This window comes from Hordeum vulgare, chromosome 5H, assembly GCF_904849725.1.
Source record: "Hordeum vulgare subsp. vulgare chromosome 5H, MorexV3_pseudomolecules_assembly, whole genome shotgun sequence".
Lineage (NCBI taxonomy): Eukaryota > Viridiplantae > Streptophyta > Magnoliopsida > Poales > Poaceae > Hordeum > Hordeum vulgare.
In genome coordinates, this window is record NC_058522.1 from 219,702,495 (window position 1) to 219,721,675 (window position 19,181).

Here is a 19,181-nt window from a genome sequence, read left to right on the forward strand (position 1 = left end):
ACCGACTGCACTCCACCCCCAGGCGAGACGCACCAGAAGCCGGCCAGAGGACCAACCCGCCATAACCAGCGGACTGCGACACCTACCTTAGGTTAACGCACCTGACCATCGGGACCCGCCTGGCCGGGACCACCAGGACATTCAAACCAGCCCAGCGCCGCTTATCGGATGTGGAAGGCAAGTAGGGGTTCCATGCTTGGCCCCCGCCCTTCACAATGAGCGGATGCCGAAAGATTTTAAAGGACCAAGGAAGGTGCCCAATTACACCCCGGACCTTGAGCCGGCGTCATGGGTTGAGTTATGAAATCGCAATGGACATGCTCGATGTAAGTGAAGCGGTCTGTGCCAGGTATATTACAATGATGCTCGAAGGGACGGTGTGCACTTGGCTGAAAAACCTGCCACCCAACTCCATCCAGACTTGGGCTGAACTGAAAGAACGTTTCATCAAAAACTTTCGGGGAACTTGCAAACGCCCGATGACGATAGTCGACTTACAGCACTGCGTTCCGCGCTCCGATGAGTCGGACCACTGGACGCGGTGGGTTGCCGAAATCATACACTCATCAGATGGCATCACGGCGGCTCAGGCTGTGTTGATCTTGGAGCAAAACTGCCACTATGAGCCCTTGGTGCAGAAGCTGGGGCGACTCAAGCGAAAGGTCCAGGATATGGGCGAATTGATGGACACCCTCACTTGGTACGCCGAAGCGGACGATACTAAAGATCCAGGAGAGGATGGCAGCAAAGCCAACTCGCAGAGGAAAGGCGAGTCATCCAAAAATCACACCCGGTTTCAGGGACGCGCCCACCATAACCATGGCGAGAACGACAAGAGAAGGTCGCAGGAATGGTCCATGGACTTTGTCGCCAACACCAGTGCTAATAATGGCAACCAGCACCAAAAGAAGAGGGGGTACAGTGGCAAGAAGCCGCACAACTATAATGAGATACTTAAGGGCCCATGCCCACACCATGCCATGGCGGATGGACCGGCGACTCACTCTTGGGAAGATTGTTACGTGATGCAGGAATTTTGGGCAGAGGCAATCAAGAAGGGTCAAACCACTGACCAGGGCCAACAGCAGGAACAGTTCGGTGCGCCTAATCAACGCCAGAACCCGTTCGACGGCTTTCCCGAACCAGGGGCCCAGGGCGGCTCACAATGAAGCAGTGTCCAGTATCCAGTGCACAACCAACAACGATATAACCCGCCCGGAGTGTTTCAGCAGCCACCCCTGCAGGGGCCTCCGCAGGGGCAAGATGATCATGGCGGGTTCCGTTGTAATCCCAAACAATTAAGCAGCGTGTAATACCATGTGTTCACCACCAGTGCCTATAAGCGAGACAAGAAGGTGAAGCACCGAAAATATAGTGTATCTGAGCCGGCACTCCACAGGTACCTCCACTGGTCCGAGCAGACTATCTCGTGGAGTAGGGAGGATCACCCGCCCAAAATTGATAACCCCGGGACTTAGCATTGGTCGTGGGCCCCCCAAGTCAGAGGATATACCCTGTTGAAGGTGCTTATGGATGGCGGCAGCAGCATCAACATATTATATTTTGACACCTTTCGAAGGATGAACCTATTAGAGAAAGACCTAATGCCGTCAACCACAGTATTCCATGGTATCGTCCCAGGTAAGTCGGCATACCCAATTGGGCGGGTCAAACTCACTGTGGCTTTTGGTACAACATCCAACCACAGGAGCGAGTCACTTATATTTGAGGTGGTCAAGCTAAAAAGCCCTTATCATGCGTTGTTTGGGCGGCCGGCTTACGCCCGGTTCATGGCTCGCCCCTGTTATGTTTACCTTGAACTCAAGATGCCTAGCCCTAAGGGACCCGTCACGGTCGATGGTGACATGAGGATAGCAAAGGAGTGTGAGGAAGGAGATGCGGCTTACGCAGAAATCGCGTGTGCTGCAGAAGAACTCAAATATCACCAAGCCAATGTTGATCCGGCAGATATGTCGCCCCTCAAGAAGCCAACAATAGATGCTGAGCCGCCCCTCAAGTTCAAATTGACGGATGACTCTAAGATGGTGGACTTCGTTCGTGGCGACTCATCCAAGCAGTTTACTATCGGGACAGGTCTGGATCCCAAATAGGAAAGTGCGCTCATCGAATTCATTCGTGAGAATCGGGACATCTTCGCATGGAAACCTTGTGACATGCCCGGTGTACCGAGAGAATTCGTTGAGCACCACCTTAATGTTTACCATAAGGCAAAGCCGATTCAACAATATCTTTGCAGGTTCAATGAGGAGCGATGCAAGGCGATCGGGGAAGAAGTCGCCCGTCTTTTGGCCGCCGGATTCATCGTGGAGGTCTTCCACCCTAAGTGGTTGGCTAACCCGGTCCTGGTGCTAAAAAAGAACGGCACTTTCCGCATGTGCATTGACTACACCGACCTCAACAGAGCTTGTCCAAAGGATCCTTTCGCCCTTCCCCGCATTGATAAAATCATTGATTCGGCGGCGGGCTGCGAGCGTTTGTGTTTCTTGGACGCCTACTATGGATATCACCAAATCAAGATGGCTGCGGAAGACCAGGAGAAGACAGCTTTCATAACCCCGTTTGGGACTTTTTGCTATGTATCCATGCCATTCGGGCTCAAGAGCGCCGGGGCGACTTACCAGCGTTCTATCCAAAACTGTCTCCGTGGCCAAATCGGACGCAACGTCCACGCTTACGTTCATGACATTGTGGTTAAAACTCGTAAGAAGGAGACACTCTTGGAGGATCTCAAGGAAACTTTTGACAATCTGCGGGTGTATCAGATGAAGCTAAATCCCACCAAATGTGTTTTTGGCATTCCCCTGGAAAGTTGTTGGGTTACTTGGTGTCCGAACGCGGCATTGAGGTCAACCCGGACAAAATCGAAGCAATTACTTCGCTTGGGAAACCAGCAAATATCAATCAAGTTCAACGCATGGCGGGTCGTATCGCGGCTTTAAGTCGCTTTATAAGCCGCCTGAGGGAGAAGGCTATTCCCCTCTATCAGTTGCTTAAGAAAGCTGATTGTTTCATTTGGACGGACGAGGCCAATGAAGCCCTGAAGCAGCAGCTGGTTAACCCGCCAGTTTTGGACGCCCGACTGAAAAGAGCCAATGCTTCTATACATCGCGGCAAACTCCAAGGCGGTGAGCGTGGCAGTAGCTGTCGAACGAAAGGAAGAAGAAAAATAGTATCCGGTACAACGCCCGGTGTATTTCATCAGCGAGGTGCTAACCCTCTCCAAACAACGTTACCCGCACTGTCAGAAGTTGGTTTATGGGGTCTTTATGGCGAGTCGGAAGCTCAAACACTATTTCCAAGAACATCCTATCACGGTGGTTAGCTCTGCCCCTCCTGGGGATGTCATCCAGAACCGAGAAGCAATGGGACGAAACGCCAAATGGGCGATTGAGCTTGGGCCGCACCACGTGCGGTATACACCTCGCACGGCCATCAAGTCCCAGGCATTGGTCGACTTCATCAATGATTGGACCGAGTTGCAGATTTCGAAAGACATGCCTGATCTCACGTACTGGACTATTTATTTTGATGGGTCCAGACAATTGGAAGGCTCGGGGGCTGGCGTGGTGTTGATTTCACCCGAGGGAGACAAGTTCTGTTATGTTCTCCGACTCATGTTCCCGCGTACTAACAACGCTGCGGAGTATGAAGCCTTGCTTCATGGTTTGCGACTCGCCAAGGAGATGAACCTCACGCGCGTCAGATGTCTTGGCGATTATGATCTGGTGGCTCAACAAGTTTCAGGTACATGGGACTCTCGGGACTCCTTGATGGTGGCTTACAGAAGGGCCGTGTCTGATGTGGCAGGTCATTTCCATGGTTATCAAGTTGATCATATCGACCGGCGACTTAACGAAGCAGTTGATGCCCTTTCACGCCTCGGCTCGCAACGTAAGCCGGTTCCTCCTAATGTTTTTCTGGACATTTTGCATAATCCTTCCGTGAGGGTTCCCTCAGAAGAGGAGTTGGCGATACCAGATCCTGAGTCCCAGCTGGTGGCGGTTCTCCGTGTTACGCCGGATTGGGCCCTTCCTTATTTGGCATACCTTACATGAGGCGAGTTGCCATCGGATGAGGTGTTGGCTCGCCAAATCGTCCGTCGGAGCAAGTCCATGGTCATCATCAACGGCGAATTATATAAGCGAAGTACCTCTGGGGTATTTCAAAGATGCGTTTCTTCCGATGAAGGGTGCGTAATTCTGAATGAGATCCATGCCGGAGATTGTGGGCATCATTCCGGGTCACATTCCCTGGTCTCAAAGGCCTTCCGACATGGATTCTTTTGGATGACGGCTCATGCGGACGTAGAAGAGATAGTTCGTCGATGTGATGGCTATCAACATTATGGCCGACAGGCCCATGTGCCGGCTCAAGAGATGAGGATGATCCCTATCACCTGGCCCTTCGTGGTCTGGGGGTTAAATATGGTTGCCCCCTTTAAGATGTCATCCAACAAAAAAACTCATCTGCTGGTGGAGGTTGATAAATTCACCAAGTAGGTCGAAGCAGAACCTGTCGGCAGCTGTGATGCAGAAACGGCCGTCAAATTCTTGAAAAATTTGATCTTCCTGTTTGGATACCCACACAGTATTATCACTGGTAATGGTACCAACTTATCACAAGGAGCGATGCAGGAGTTTTGCCACCGTGAGCACATCTCGTTTGATGTATCTGCGGTCGCTCATCCACAATCTAATGGGCAGGCGGAACGGGCAAATCAGGAAGTACTGCGAGGAATCAAGCCCCGACTTATGATTCCCCTGTAGCGCACCCCAGGGTGTTGGGTTGAGGAGTTGTCTCCAGTATTATGGAGCATCCGAACCACCCTGAACCATTCTACGGGTTTTACTCCCTTTTTCCTGGTATACGGAGCAGAAGGCAGTCTTCCCAGTGACATTAGGCATGACTCGCCCAGAGTTGCTGCTTATGTGGAACATGACAACGAGTTGGCACGTTAGGACTCTTTGGATGCTTTGGAGGAAGCACGCGATCTGGCTGCCGCCCCATCGGCTATTTATCAGAAGGACTTGTGGAGTTATCATAGCCGCCGGGTCAAGACCCGAGCTTTTCAGGAGGGCGACTTAGTGCTCCGTTTGATCCAAGATCGCACTGGCATGCATAAGTTGTCACCACCATGGGAAGGGCCGTTCATCGTCAGCAAAAACCTTCGCAACGGGTCATACTATCTGGTGGATCTTCGGCCTGATCGGCCAACCACGGAGGCTGAGTCAACTCGCCCCTCGAACATAGCCCACTTGCGGCCTTATTACACTTGAGCTATTGGCTCCGTTTTTTTCTTATCTCATCTTTTGAAAAATTGCAAGTCTTTCATTTATATAAAGCAATAAAGTTGATGCCCACAAATTCTGGGTCTTTCCTGCCACTTCATGTTATTGAAAGCATGGATCTTTATTGCTCTTCGATAAGTCGCCCAAGCATGGGCGCTATCCATACCAGAGAGCATAAGTCGCCATGCTGCACTTATTACAACACTGGGTATCGATAAGCCAAAGAGGATCAACTCGCTGCAAGCGCGTGATTCAGACATGGGCGCCTTATATGATTTTGGGGATTATACCGGCTTACTTGGGGGCTATCAGCTCCCAGGTCGTTTTGTGGTAAGAGTGTATACGCTTCTACAATCCTATGACCGCTCTTTCCCCTAATCATAGGTCATTTGGGTCTTCCTCTCACTGATATCAGCCTTACTACCCATTTGGCTATCGAAAAATTACCGCATTACAAATGGTTATACTGGACTGTGTGTTGGCCGAATCGCCATATGAACCCATGAACTCTTGGCGAGTTAATCCTCTCTATGGACCCTGAACTCGCCTTAGTTAAAACATGCATGGTACCGGCTAGCGCCCCACATAGAGAATAGAGAAACCATTGGTTCATTGAACCTGCTTCACTGAAGCTTGACTCGTGCCTGATCAGTCGGTCTAAATACTTGAGCTTTTTTACACAAAAAAGTCTCCCTCGGGTAGCACTATAATTTATCTAACTCGTCCTATCCTGTCGCGACTTGAACGAGCCGACGAAATTCTTACTTTCACCTTCCTCGCACTGCCACAAGGTTTCACAAATTTTTACGACTCGCCGGATCTTTTTTGAACCAGGCTCTTCTGCATATAATTCGCCAGAACATGTTGAGTCGGTTATCATTTATTATCATCCATTACTCACTGAGGTGGTTTGATGTATGTTTGTAGCCCAACAGGTTGATGGTCAAAATCTCTACTGACATGGCGGGTCAAGCATCATAAGGCGCCTCGAGGGCGATACAAGGTTTTTTCAATATCGTAGCAAGGAATTGTTTTCTACACTAACCTATTACATGGCTCGGATGGCCGATTCAGTAAAGATCTATTCTGGTGGTGCCTCCGGGTCAGCTTGCCCTGAGCTCTGGCCGACTTCAAGTTGTAAGTCTCCCAACACCCAATTACATTTGGATAGAGAGGCAAATTCGTCTTCATCATTCAAGAATGCCGAGAGGTCCGCCTCCAAATCAAAAGGGTTTCTGGGCCGACGAGGAATCAAGCTGGTTGTCACAAAGGTTGGTGGGTTTACTTTATTGTTCTTCTCGTCATAAGCAGCTTGGTATTTTGACAAGTCCAAGCTTGCTGCTAGGTGAGTCGCCGCCAAGCGCGATTCCCTAACGACACGCTGATAATCATCTTGAGTAAATTCTCACTCGTCGTCCTTGAGCTGTGGGAAGCCGGCTGCTACTTCTTTGGGTTTCAGTTCTGGAGCATACGCCAAACACCGACTCAGCGTAGTCAGCACCCCTTTCCGGGCGGCTGATCGGATTAGCTCACCTATCTGAGGTGGAAGGGTGGATAAGAAGCCAAGCCTCTTTTTGATTGATGTGATTGGTTCCTTGGCGCCCATCACTGCTTTCACGGTCAGCACACTCCCAGTATACAGCTGCTCAGTCAATGTGTAAATCGCCTTTAGCCTCAAGATGTAGTCGTCCTGAAGGTTGGCGGCTCTCGGGCCTACATAAGGGACGATAATGGTCAGTTTTTTTTCACACTATTTTTTTTCTCTTGCAAAGTACAAAATCAAGGATTTCCTTCTTACCAAAGATGGCTTGTGTCATGTTGGAGATATGTTTCTTTAAGCCGGCCAGCTCTTGTTGCACGGCTTCTAGCTTTGTTTCAACCATTTCCGCTCGCTTTAGCGTGACGGCCTGGTCCGCTTGGGATTTCTTGTTGGCGGTTCTCAACTTTTCCATATCAGCTAAAATCAGCTAGTATTTTTCCTCTGCTTTAGCCCGCGCATCTTGCTGGTCGGCCAAACTTTTCTTTAAGTCGTCCAATGTCGACTCAGCTTGGGCCAGTGATTCCTGTCAACATATTATCAAGGGTCAAGTCTCAGAATTATTGCAAGCAACACCCCTGACACTTGGGGGCTAATGTATAATTTTTAGACAAAATTATACCAATCAAGACCCGGCTCATCTTTCAAAAGATGACCCGGCCCTTGGGGGTTATAGGTCGAAAGTTTTTTCTACAATCAAGACCCAACTCATGTTTCAAAAGATGACCCGGCCCTTGGGGGTTACAGGTCGAAAGTTTTTTCTACAATCAAGACCTGGCTCATTTTTCAAAAGATGACCCGGCCCTTGGGGGTTACAGGTCGAAAGTTTTTTTTCTACAAATCAAGACCCGACTCATCTTTCAAAAGATGACCCGACCCTTGGGGGCTAATGAGAAGGGTATGCATTAAGGCGTACCTCATGTTTATTCTTCATTATATGGAGCAGACTCTTCTCCAGTTCATAACTTGTTTCCAGGAGACTTACGAAGACGGAACAGAGCTCTTTAAACTCAAGATTTTCATATTGAGAGAGTTTTGCCTTGGAAACTTCATGTCCTGTAGAAGGATCAGACAATGTTGATACATGCTTCGGTAAGACTGCCGAAGCCGGCTTAGAAAAGCTACTACCAGTAATTATTACAGCGTCAGGATCTTCAGTCACGTTCAACGGATTTGGCGGGTTGGGCGTTTCCATGCCTTCTTGGAAGAACTTGGAAGGCCAACCTGATCATCAGGTATATCTTTCACTGGGTCAGCACGAGCCGGTGCTGGAATTTCTTTAAGTTCTGGAGCCGGGGTGGAAGTTGAGCCGCCAGTCTTTCTCTTCTTCGCTTGTGCTCTAAAGGAAAAGAGGGTCATGCTTAAAAGCAAGCATCATCAGTATCAGGAAGAACATAAGTATTATAAAGAACTTACCCTGGTACGTGAACCATTGGCGGAAGGGCTGACATCACTGAGTCGCCTGATGAAGGGGGAGAAGTGTGCAAAGAGTAATATCTCAAAATATGAGCGGGTTACAAGTATGATCCAAAAGAAAATGAAGGTGGACATCGATAAAGGACACCTCATGCTGCCGTTTCTTAGTGGGAGTCTTCACTGGTAACCCGGACACTAAATCTCCTGAGTGGCTCCGAGTCTTCCGATAGGAAGCGTGTTGCGATTTCTTCAAGAGAAAATTAGGATCCAGACAAGCATTCGGGTGAGACATGGGAACTTTCCCACAAACCCGCCTGGCCGGCTTAGGCGGAGGAGAAGGTGAGTCGGAAGAAATAGAAATTACTTCTACGCCGTCATCTTGGCTTTCGTTATCATCATTCTATACATAAGAGATGGAGAGATATAAGCACAAATTATAGCAAGGGATGTCAAGACAAAGAAGAGATAATTTTACCTCTGAAGAGACGTCACCGATTTGGGATTTGTCCACATCAGACGATTTGGTGATGGCGCCTTTGCTTTTACCCTTGGTTTTCTTTTTTGGAGGCGTCCTGGCTTGCTTCAGGGCCATCTTCTTCAGCCTCTTGGACCAGAATCGGTCGCCTTTCTGAAGTGGAATTTTTATTATGCGAATCAGAATCCAAGTAAGTCGGAAAGAATGAACCAAAGGCGGGTTAAATTATTTACCTTAGGAGCCAGGTTAATCTTGCAGAATGGCTTAAGCCCTATTTGGCTACACTTGGCCATGGGCTCACCGGTTAACTTCTTGATAATGGTCACAATATCATTCTCTGTGAGTGCTGTGCGGAAGTAGCATTGGGGGTGGTCCAAAGTGCCATCATACTCACACATCAAGCCGTCTCGGCGACTCAAGGGAAGGATGCGCCATTCCACCCAGCAGCAGATCAGATCAACCCCAGTAAGACCATTGTTTGTTAGAGATCGTAACTCGGATAGCACCGGAATAAAATCCGACTCCTCTTCTTCGGTGAGCTTGTCTGGAAGCTTAAAGTTTATAGGTAGGCGTTCCTTCCTATAGCCGAGGAGTTTGTTTTCACCCGGAGGAGAAGTTTCCTGGCAATAAAACCAAGACTCGCCCCAGCCTTTGGGATGGCTTGGCATGGCGAGTGATGGGAATGAGCTGTCCCTGCGACGTTGAACATTGACACCTCAAGTTCTAAGCTAGGGCCATTGGCAAACTCGGTCTGGCAATTCAAGTGAAAGAAGTACCAGAACAAAGGGACTGAAGGTTCCATCCGCAAGTAGGCTTCACAGAATACTTGGAACTGACATATGTTGCTAATCGAGTTGGGGCCCAGGTCTTGGAGGCGGACGTTCATGAAGGCCATAGCATCTCTGAGGAATTTTGACCCTGGCAGCTTAAACCCCCGTTCGAGGTGCTCAGCAAAAACAACTATCTCCCCTTCCTTCGGGTTGGGGATTTCTTCGCCTAACCCGGATGGCCATCCGATAACTTCTTTCGGGTCAAGATTCCCCGTCTTCATGCAGTCATTGAGGAAAGCATCGTCAACTTTAGTCGGGAGCCAATCGGCCTTGAAAACGGTATCCATAGCTACAAAGGAAAAGGTCACGGATAAATTAACTCGCCAAACGCTAGCTGAGTGGCTAAGAGGATCTATTAACTCGCCGAACATTTGTCAAGTGACTAAGGGAATCTGTTGACTCGCCAATAAGGGACCGGGTCTGGACACAAGGGTGACTTAGGAATTTCCTATTGTTTAGGGGAGACAACTCACAGCCTCAGAGATGTTCATTAAAATGGTAAAGTGCGGATCTATAAACAGGTTTTTACACGGCAGGCAGTAAAATATAGATCTACGAGCAGGTAAAAATGGATAGAAAAGAGCCTGGATAAGGTGAAACAGCCTATGGCTAGGGTAAAAACAGTGAGGTTGATTTGATAGAAGCCTTTCTTAGTTCCTTGACAGGAGCTAATCGATTGAGGATATGGTCAATATTACCGCGCCTATCACTACTGTGAATCAATCAACATATATGGAGGTATTCAAGGTGCTCTAAGGAACCGACGGACGATGAACATCGAAGAGCTAACATCTGTTTCTAATGGCGAAGGGCTGACCTGATGATGGCGTCCGGAGGCGACCGAGAGAGATCTGTGGCGAGTGTTGCGTCCTTGGTCGGCTTGGAGACGCGTCAAACGCGGTGGCCGGAGATGGAGTTTCCTCGGGCGGAGATGGAGTTCTTGGTGCGGTTGCGAGGAAGAAGAGGCCAACAAAATGGGTAGGTGGAGATGTTCTCTGCCCCCTTTCCCGAGCCTATTTATTGGGTCGGGCGCTGGAATCGAGGCGTCTGGCGCGGGAACTGAAGATAGGATAAAGATTCACCATAATAGCGCCAAGATTTTCGGGATATCGGTGCCGAGAGATCCGTTGGGTATTGCGTCGTCATTTTTTCCGAGATTAAAGGGATAATATGATGTCATCAAGAAATGGTTCAGCGACTTGGATATTTCCGCGAAGGGTGGCGGTTTAGACGTATGATATAAAAAAAGAGGAGAATGAGTCGCTCCTGCCTAGGTAAGAGTATTGGCGTGAACTGGTTCAAGTCAATCTTGGGCCTAATGTTGGGGATATTATCTGCTGTGTGACTCGCCCTAGCTGGACCGGGTCACCAAGCGGGCGACTCATCGTTTGGCGATTCAAGATTTGGCCCTGTAGGCCCAGGAGCTAGATGGCGGTTCAAGATCCTCGTGGAGAATCAATCATCGGGAAGTTATCCAGTCTTGGAAAGCACGACGGCTTAGAGATAGAAAGAATCATGACTTGTATGATGGCAAGGACTCTTGTAAACCCTAAGGGCTCGACCTGTATATAAAGGCGAGTCCCAGGGAAGGAGAGGGCAGGTTAGAAATCATCGAGAGCTAGGTCAGGTGAGTTACGCCATCCTTGTAATCGAAACATCATCAATACAACACAAAGCAGGACGTAGGATTTTACCTCCTCACGAGGGGCCGAACCTGCGTAAATCTCTGTCCCGCTCCCGTTCAACCCCTTTGAGTCGCCACCAAGGTGCGATGGCTCCAACACTAAGTCCTTTCACGAGGACATCTGCCGTGACAAAACCACGACAGAATACGACCATACAAAACGACTCTAAGTCGTTTTGTATATGGCCCGTATTCCGCCCGACCACCACCTATCGTGTCTATGATGAACATGGGCATGAAGGACTAGGTCATTTTGGACCACAAACCCCTTGGCCAGTGACTACCCATAGCAAGTCCCCGTTCTCCTCACCTGTCTCATGAGCACTGTGCTTATGTCATGGTTGGCGAAAATATGTCGTCATCCTCACTGATGACATACTTATTCACCCAATAAGAGGAAGAACACCTTAGTCATGTTTGGACGAGCCCCATTAAAGCTCATCGATATGCCTCTCGAGGGTACAGTGTTATCTCGAGAAGGTGGGCTTCTCGAAACAACCCCAAGACTGCGAAGATCAATCCTACTCAAGTCAAGACGAAGAACCGCCATGGTTGGGAGCCATGACAACGACGAAGAAGCAATAGAAGTCAACCACCGATCCCGCACCAGCTACATCAACAATGTCAAGAAGCCTCGACGATTCAAGATGGTGAAACCTTCAGACAATGAGAGAAATCAGAGGGCCTCTTCTTGGTCCAAACCAAGGATGAGAGTCCTAATTGGGTCATGGTGAAAACCTGCAAACGGTGATTCACCCGCTTGCCGATCCATAAACCTTGGGAGTGGATGACTGGTCTATACTCTTGGGTAGCCAGCCCCTCTAGAACCCCTCATGAACCCTCCGAGATGGTAGGGCCTGTTCTGTACTCTGAGTCTCCGAGCTTAGACTCCTGAGCAAGACCCAACCCAGACCCTTCTCGAGAAGCCTTCGAAGACCACCGCCACACCCTTGAGGATGTAGATCACTTGCGACCATAGCTTGCCTCCCTTAAGGGAGTCAAGGACTTCCTTGTTAGCAGGGAGCTACGCGAAGGCCCTAACCCTTATGTTCTAATGCGAGACATCTAGATGTCACTAACCTGCATACGAATCCCCGCGACCAGAACCCAGACACACTATCTTGCCACGTATTCTGACTTTGGAATGCACTTGCAAGACCAGGACCTTGCATGGACTTCATTCACCAAGCCCTTGACCTCGGTCAAGAATAACCTATTGCCAGACCCCGCTAAGTCAGGTGAGGACGGGCGGAGCATTGGAAGATGTATCATCAAGAACCTCCAGAACCACAACAACAACATGGGGACAAAAAGACTACCTGTGACTCAAGATTTTGTATCACTCCAACCCAAGCCTAGAAATCTTTGGGACAAGATTTTTTTAAGGGGGTAAGGACTGTCACACCGTGTGTTTAGCTTTCCTGACTCATTTTTTCTATTTCAAAAATTAGGAGCAAATTTTTTTTTTGTGATTGCTTATGATGCTTGAAGTGACTATTGCTTGCTTGCTACTATGCGTGTGTTTGATTCTAAAAAATTCTTATTACTCTTGAGACTCACCTCCTTAGCCCAAGACTCCTCCCTAATGATCATGCCATGTGTTTAGGACCAGAAATTATTTTCACCAAATATTATTTTCACTAAAAAGCACTTCTTTGAACTAAGCTTTCAAAACCCGTGAGATGGGATTTGTACTACAAGTCCTCAAATAAGGGAATTCATTTTGCATCAATTATTTTATTTAAAATCCATTATCAAAATGACTTCCAAAAACCACAATATTATTATTTTAACAGTTATTTTACTATTTTATTTAAATGCCATCCAGTGAGGCCAGAAATGGTCTCTTATGAAGGGAAGTTATTTTTATTGCTTTCAAAATATTTGAGAAAATTAAGGGAAACTCAGTGGACATATATATTCCATATATATGAGTTTAAACACATGGTCATGTTCAAAATATTGGGCAAACCCCTTCAAACCCTTCCTGCCTATTTCAAGCTTTTGGAATATTTTTATAAGAAATATTCTCCATAAATTCCTGTAAAATTCCAGCATGTCACCTATGATATGTTTGATGATCTTGCCAAGTTTCATATCAATCCAAGTTGATTTGACTCCCCTAATTATTATTAAACTCTATTCGTCCAGATCCAAATTTGAGCAACTCTACATTGTCAAGTGTCTTCAATTGTGCTCAAATTTGGTAGACATGTTCTTATACTCCAATAATGCATCCACACCAAGTGGTGCATCAAGGATAATAGAAGAACTTGTCCCAAACCCTCAAAACCCCCTCTGTTGATTTCTGACTTTGGGAAACTTTACATTCTAAAGTTTCTCCATTTGACCCCAAACTTTTTCAGCATGCCTTAATGCTCAAATAATGCCCCCACACCAAATATTGGATTTGTGGGAATTGATTTGAATAGTTTTGTAAGCAGAAAGCTACTTCTGCCCATTTCATGGGTTTTCCAAGTCTACATTGGAAACCTTCTCCACCAAATCCCAAATTTGGCGTCCAAGCTTATTTTTATCTATTATTAGATCATGTTAAGTTTCATATCCATTGAAGTTCATCTAGTTGCTCTGCCACTCATCAAGCACCTTGTGTGCATTCAGTTTCTTGGCTACTTTGGCCCCTTCCACTTCAACCCTTGAACTAAACTTTCTATCGCAGCTTCATATAGTTACATTTTACCTCGAGTAACATTTCCATGGCCACTGGTCAATTAGTGAAGAGAGGCTTCATGTAACTATTCCTCATTTTACCCTTGGAATCGCCATTTTTACCCCTCTTGCCCCACTTCTGTTTAAGACAAAGCGCCCACCTCTTGCCAGATGGTTCCTAGCATCCCAAAGCATTGTTTCAAGCCAAGAGATGGCATGCTCATGTGGAGAAAATGAGCAGGACATCCTCAAGTTGAACCGTGGATGAAATGTAGCTTTGTACAACAAGTACTAGCTACCCTTCTTTGCTTGAGCTGAATCCTTGCAGTGGTGTAGTATTTCCATACCAGATGCTCCAGGACATGGTTCACCTCCATTCCCTTCCTATGAAAGCCACTTATTCCAGCCCCAAGTTTGTTGTTGCAAACTTAATCAGAGTCCAAATGCATTCAAACCAGCCCGAGATGCAACCAAATTCCTGAGTCTCTTTCCTGCATGTGTGCCCTATGTGTTGGACATGTTTGACTGGTCTTAGAAGCCCTGTGGAGTCGACTGGCCATGGTGATCGCGCTGGGAGCATGCTGTAACAGTGCTCTGCACAATTTCTTTGTCCTGCAGCTCCATTCCCTAAATGGACGCGTGTCCCAGCGCACCATGGCACTCCCCTTGACCAGTCCAACCCATGTTGACGCCTAGAACCAGCCAAATATCCCGTGGCACGCATGCTCTCGCCGTGCACCGAAGCTCCAATAGCTCCCGAGCTCTCTCTTCCTCTCTCCTTTTTATTCCCTCTTCCCCAAGCCCTCTCGGGCTCCCCCCAGATCCTCCTCTCTCCCGCGAATGCCCATATGCCCCTAGTCTCTCTCTCGTGCCCTTGTTCCCCCGCCATGGCCGAAGGAACTCCGGCGACCTCGGCTTGAATTCGGGCAAGCTGGGCCTCCCCTCCCCCTTTGAACCACTCCATGGGGTCCCCCTCGCCGTCTTGAACCTTCCCTCGTAGCTCCCCATCCTCCTTGGTGGCCACGCCACCATGCCTCCATCGTCGCAGGCCGCATCTGCCATGGCAGGAGCTGGCCGCAACCAGGTCCTCCGTGGAGCGCGTGGAGCCTTCCTCTCTAGGTCGCCGCCTCCCCCTGGGGCTCTAGGAGGCCAGGCCTCGCCAGACACAGCGCAGGACGCTAGCTCGAGCGACGCAAGCGCCCCTCTGCTCGTCTCTAGTCGACAGAGGCAGGAGGTTGAAGAAGGCCAGCGGGCCCCGCGCGTCAGCTGGCTGGTGAGGCAGCCAGGTGGGGCGTGCCACTTAAGTGGCAGCGCCTCCGCCTTTACCACCTCCCCGCGGCGAACGCGCACTCGGGCGAATACGCCTACGGCGTGGCCCTCGCGTGCTCCAGGCGCTCGGTTGGGCCGACCCGAATGCCTATCTAACGCCCTGGGCGCAAGATAACCCCCGAGGTTGAGCTCCTTTTTCTCATTTTCCTATTTTGCATAACTCCAAAAATCAATATAAAAACCATTCTAACTCTAAATTGTTTGATTCAAACTCCTGCAGGTTCCTAAAATTCAGGGCTATCCAAATATGTGCCTTGCACATTTTTCCAAGCAACCTTTTTGTGGTGTTTTATTTAAATCCAAATCTGAATGACTTAAACCCCACCTTGTGAAATTCCTAGAGGGTCCAAATCAACTCCAAATGGAGTGATTTCAATTTCAGGAGCCTTCTAATATCATACCCTATTTTTGAAGCCTTGGTCAACATTTTTATCAGGCTTTATTCTGTTGTATTAAATAAATAGCTTCCTATTGCTATTTATCTAGTATTAGAAAATTCCTAGTATAATCATTTCAACTCCAAATCTAGTGAAACAACTTCCTAAATATTTCTCAAATTGTTCTCTGTTAAATGAGTGCCTCCACTCATTTTAATCATGATATTTTCTATGGGCTTCATAAATAATTCCCTACTCCTCCTTTCCTCCATTCAGAAATCCCTGATGATCCAAACCTCCTATGGCAAGCTTCAAGTATTTTTCTTTTGACCAAAGAGGTCCAAGAAAAATATAACTTCCATTTTTATATTACTTTTATTTCTCCTTGTCGTGTGGCTTATTATGTTCGTTTCCGACGATAGTTGACAGAGCAGATGGAATACTCGGAGTTGGATCGGAAGACCTCGAAGGCCCCGTGAACTTATGATAGCAAAGGCAAGCAACTCTTTGACCATGTCTGCGCATATTTTATGATGCATGCTTGTGTAGCAAATATTTTCGTTGCATATGATCATAAGTGCCGGTAAATCATTGAAGTGATGTTACCGATGGCTCCTCCGGAGCACATGCATTGAGCTTGATCCTACGACCTATGAGGGTCATGCTAATATCATGTTGACAAGTAAAGTTAGAAGTAGTATTAGCATAAGCATGTTGATGACATAAATCAAAGGTTTAGAAAAACCCCGTCGAGTGCCACTAATGCCCGAGGGTAATGATGAGTTAGGTGGCCACTTTTGGTGAAGTGGTGCACCGAGTATTTGTGTGTGTATGGTTTCGGAAATGGGATCACATTTATGATGTGTCGACCGTCCAAACCTTACATGTACGACCATGTTGCCCCTTTAAGGCACGGGGTTGTGTTCATTACTCTGGTGGTGCTAGCAAAGAGCCACATTACTAGTGGTGGGAGTGATGTGTGGTCACTCTCGTGATGGGGTCATGCCAGGTAGGGCGACTATGCCATTTTTACGTGTTCCAGGCACACCGTTGGTCCCCGCATGGTTGATACTGTCCAAAGTCGATGCTCGTAAGACGTACAACATTTGGGCTGGGTATCGATCGAGTGCACCTCTTTGTCTAGTATCGTCAGGGGAAAGGCATTGATCGGGTACTTACCTCGGGTATGTTATATACCGCGAGTCGTGGATAACACGAAAGTTTTTCGGATCTCATTGGTCCACCGTACTACCTCTACAGAGTGTAAAACTATTCGAATAGTCGTGTCCATGGTCAAGGACAGTTGGGTGGTGCTGCTTAAACTATGTCCAGTAGTTTCCGCATAAACCAAGTGTGTGTGACTGTGTGGTAAATGGTGTTAATATAAAAGAGCTGATATGACCAAGGTTGGTGACTTGGCATATAGGGTGAACGCGGAGTGTTCAGCCCTCGATAGATATATTGATATCTGTAACCTGTTCTTCAAAGTAACATTTAACTTATGTTGCATACCCATGATCATGTTTATTTACGACCAACAAGATATCCACCAAAGAAGCATATTATTGTTATCCTTCACTTCCATTGTTCATATCATGGGCTGTTTGCGAGTACATTCAAAGTACTCATTGGCTTGCCACCGGTTATTTCATTGACCAGGTATGAGAGAACATGATTTGGTGAAGAGTAACTCGGTGCCGTTCTTGCGAGCTAGGACGCTTCCCATTCAGAATGTCTGTAGGTTAAGGCTGATGGCATGGGTTCACGCTTTCGACCAATATTTCCGCTATTGGTCCAGTTTGGTGTGTTGGCCCTCAAGGCCCTATATATGTAAGACCTGACCACAATGATCATTTGTTGTATCAAACGGTATGTATGGATGTAAGACTCTTAATATTCAGTATATGTGTGTTCCGTGAGCATTGATCTCTCGGACCACTCAACACGTTCATATATAATTTATTTGAATGTGAGTTACAAATTATTTTCTATGAATTTGGAAAAAATACATTTTTCGGAATTTCCACGATTATGTCTAAATAGGAAATATATTAAATGCATCAACATTCCGTCAGCAGGTCAACTGGCCGTTGCCAGGTCAATCCTGACCAGTAGGGTCCACTGGTTAGTGACCCACGCACTAAAAAGAGTAAATTTAACTCCTCGGTTTCGTTACTAGGGCTGGGCCACTAGTTAGTGACCCATTAGGCTAATTAATATGTTAGTTTATTTAGTGACTAAACTAAAGTTAACCCAAGCTTTGCCCGACCTATAAGTGACCGAGGGGGTCAAACCCGTGGTCAAACAGGGGCTGGCTCACCGACGTTGAGTTACTGGCGACCACACACACGACGAAGGGCTCATGTTTCTCCTACAAGTGACCAAAATAGCGACGGCGGGCATCTACAGAATGGGCTCTCGCGCACACATCTATTGGGACAAACCAAGGGCTGAGTGGTTGGAAACATCGCCGACGATGATCTTGGTGGACGCCTGAGCTTGGGCATCGTCGGGATCGACGACACATGGCGCAAACAAACCGAAACTAAGCACCTACGGCATATATGGGGCCTCACGAGCTCACTGGTAGCCTCAGGTGGACCCGAGGAGCACCGGAGCTCTTCGGGCATCATTGAAATCGAGAACTACAGCTAGTAATCGATGGCGAGAGGAGGGGGAACGGAACCAGGGCTCACATGGTCTTGTAGACGTTGAGATCTTGCTCGGGGACGACCCGAAGAAGGGGAATGACGGTGGTGATCTGGGGCAGCCAGAGTTGGAGAAGAGCTTAGGGTCGATAATGTGGAGTTCGTCTGGTCGCGTGGCTTGGTGGAGAGGAAGAGGGAGACGAGGCGTATCTCGTGGGCTGGTCGGCGAGGCGAAGTAGCGTCTGAGGCTACGCAGGCGACGACGGCGAGCTTGCGGCTGTGGTGGCCATGGAGAGCAGAGGGCAATGAGAGAGCAGGGACGCGAATGGCGAGCGCAATGGTTCAGGACAGCAGCGGGGGTCTTATCCATGTTGTCGCGCTGGCCTGGGGAGGCACGCAAGCAGCCTGGTACCGGCGTGTTGCACGACGGTGGAGCGGCGGCCTCGCTCTCCTCTACCTACTGGCAAAGGAAGAAGACGATAGGAGGGGAGCCGGTGGTGGGCTCGGCCACCACTTAGCAGGTAAGGGCCGAGGTAATCTCTTTCCTTTTTCTATTCCTTTTAATTAATATTGTATTTTATTTAATTGCCCTCTATTTTATTTTTCTTTGGGCAAAATCCTTAACACAAAAATCGTGGAATTAATTATGGAGTATAATTGGAATATTTCCAAGCTCCACAAAAAGTTTTAGCATTTTTGAAACAACTAAAATAATTATAGTCATTCATTTTGTGTTTTGCAACAATTTCTTTGGTTTATTTAAAACACCAAAATTTTCATGAAAATTTAATCCACCCCTCGTATGTTGTTGCCAACATTTATGAGACATGGTGAACATTCTTGAAAGCCATTTTGGATTCATTGAAAAGCACAATTATTTGAATAGTTTTATTCAAATGAGGTACT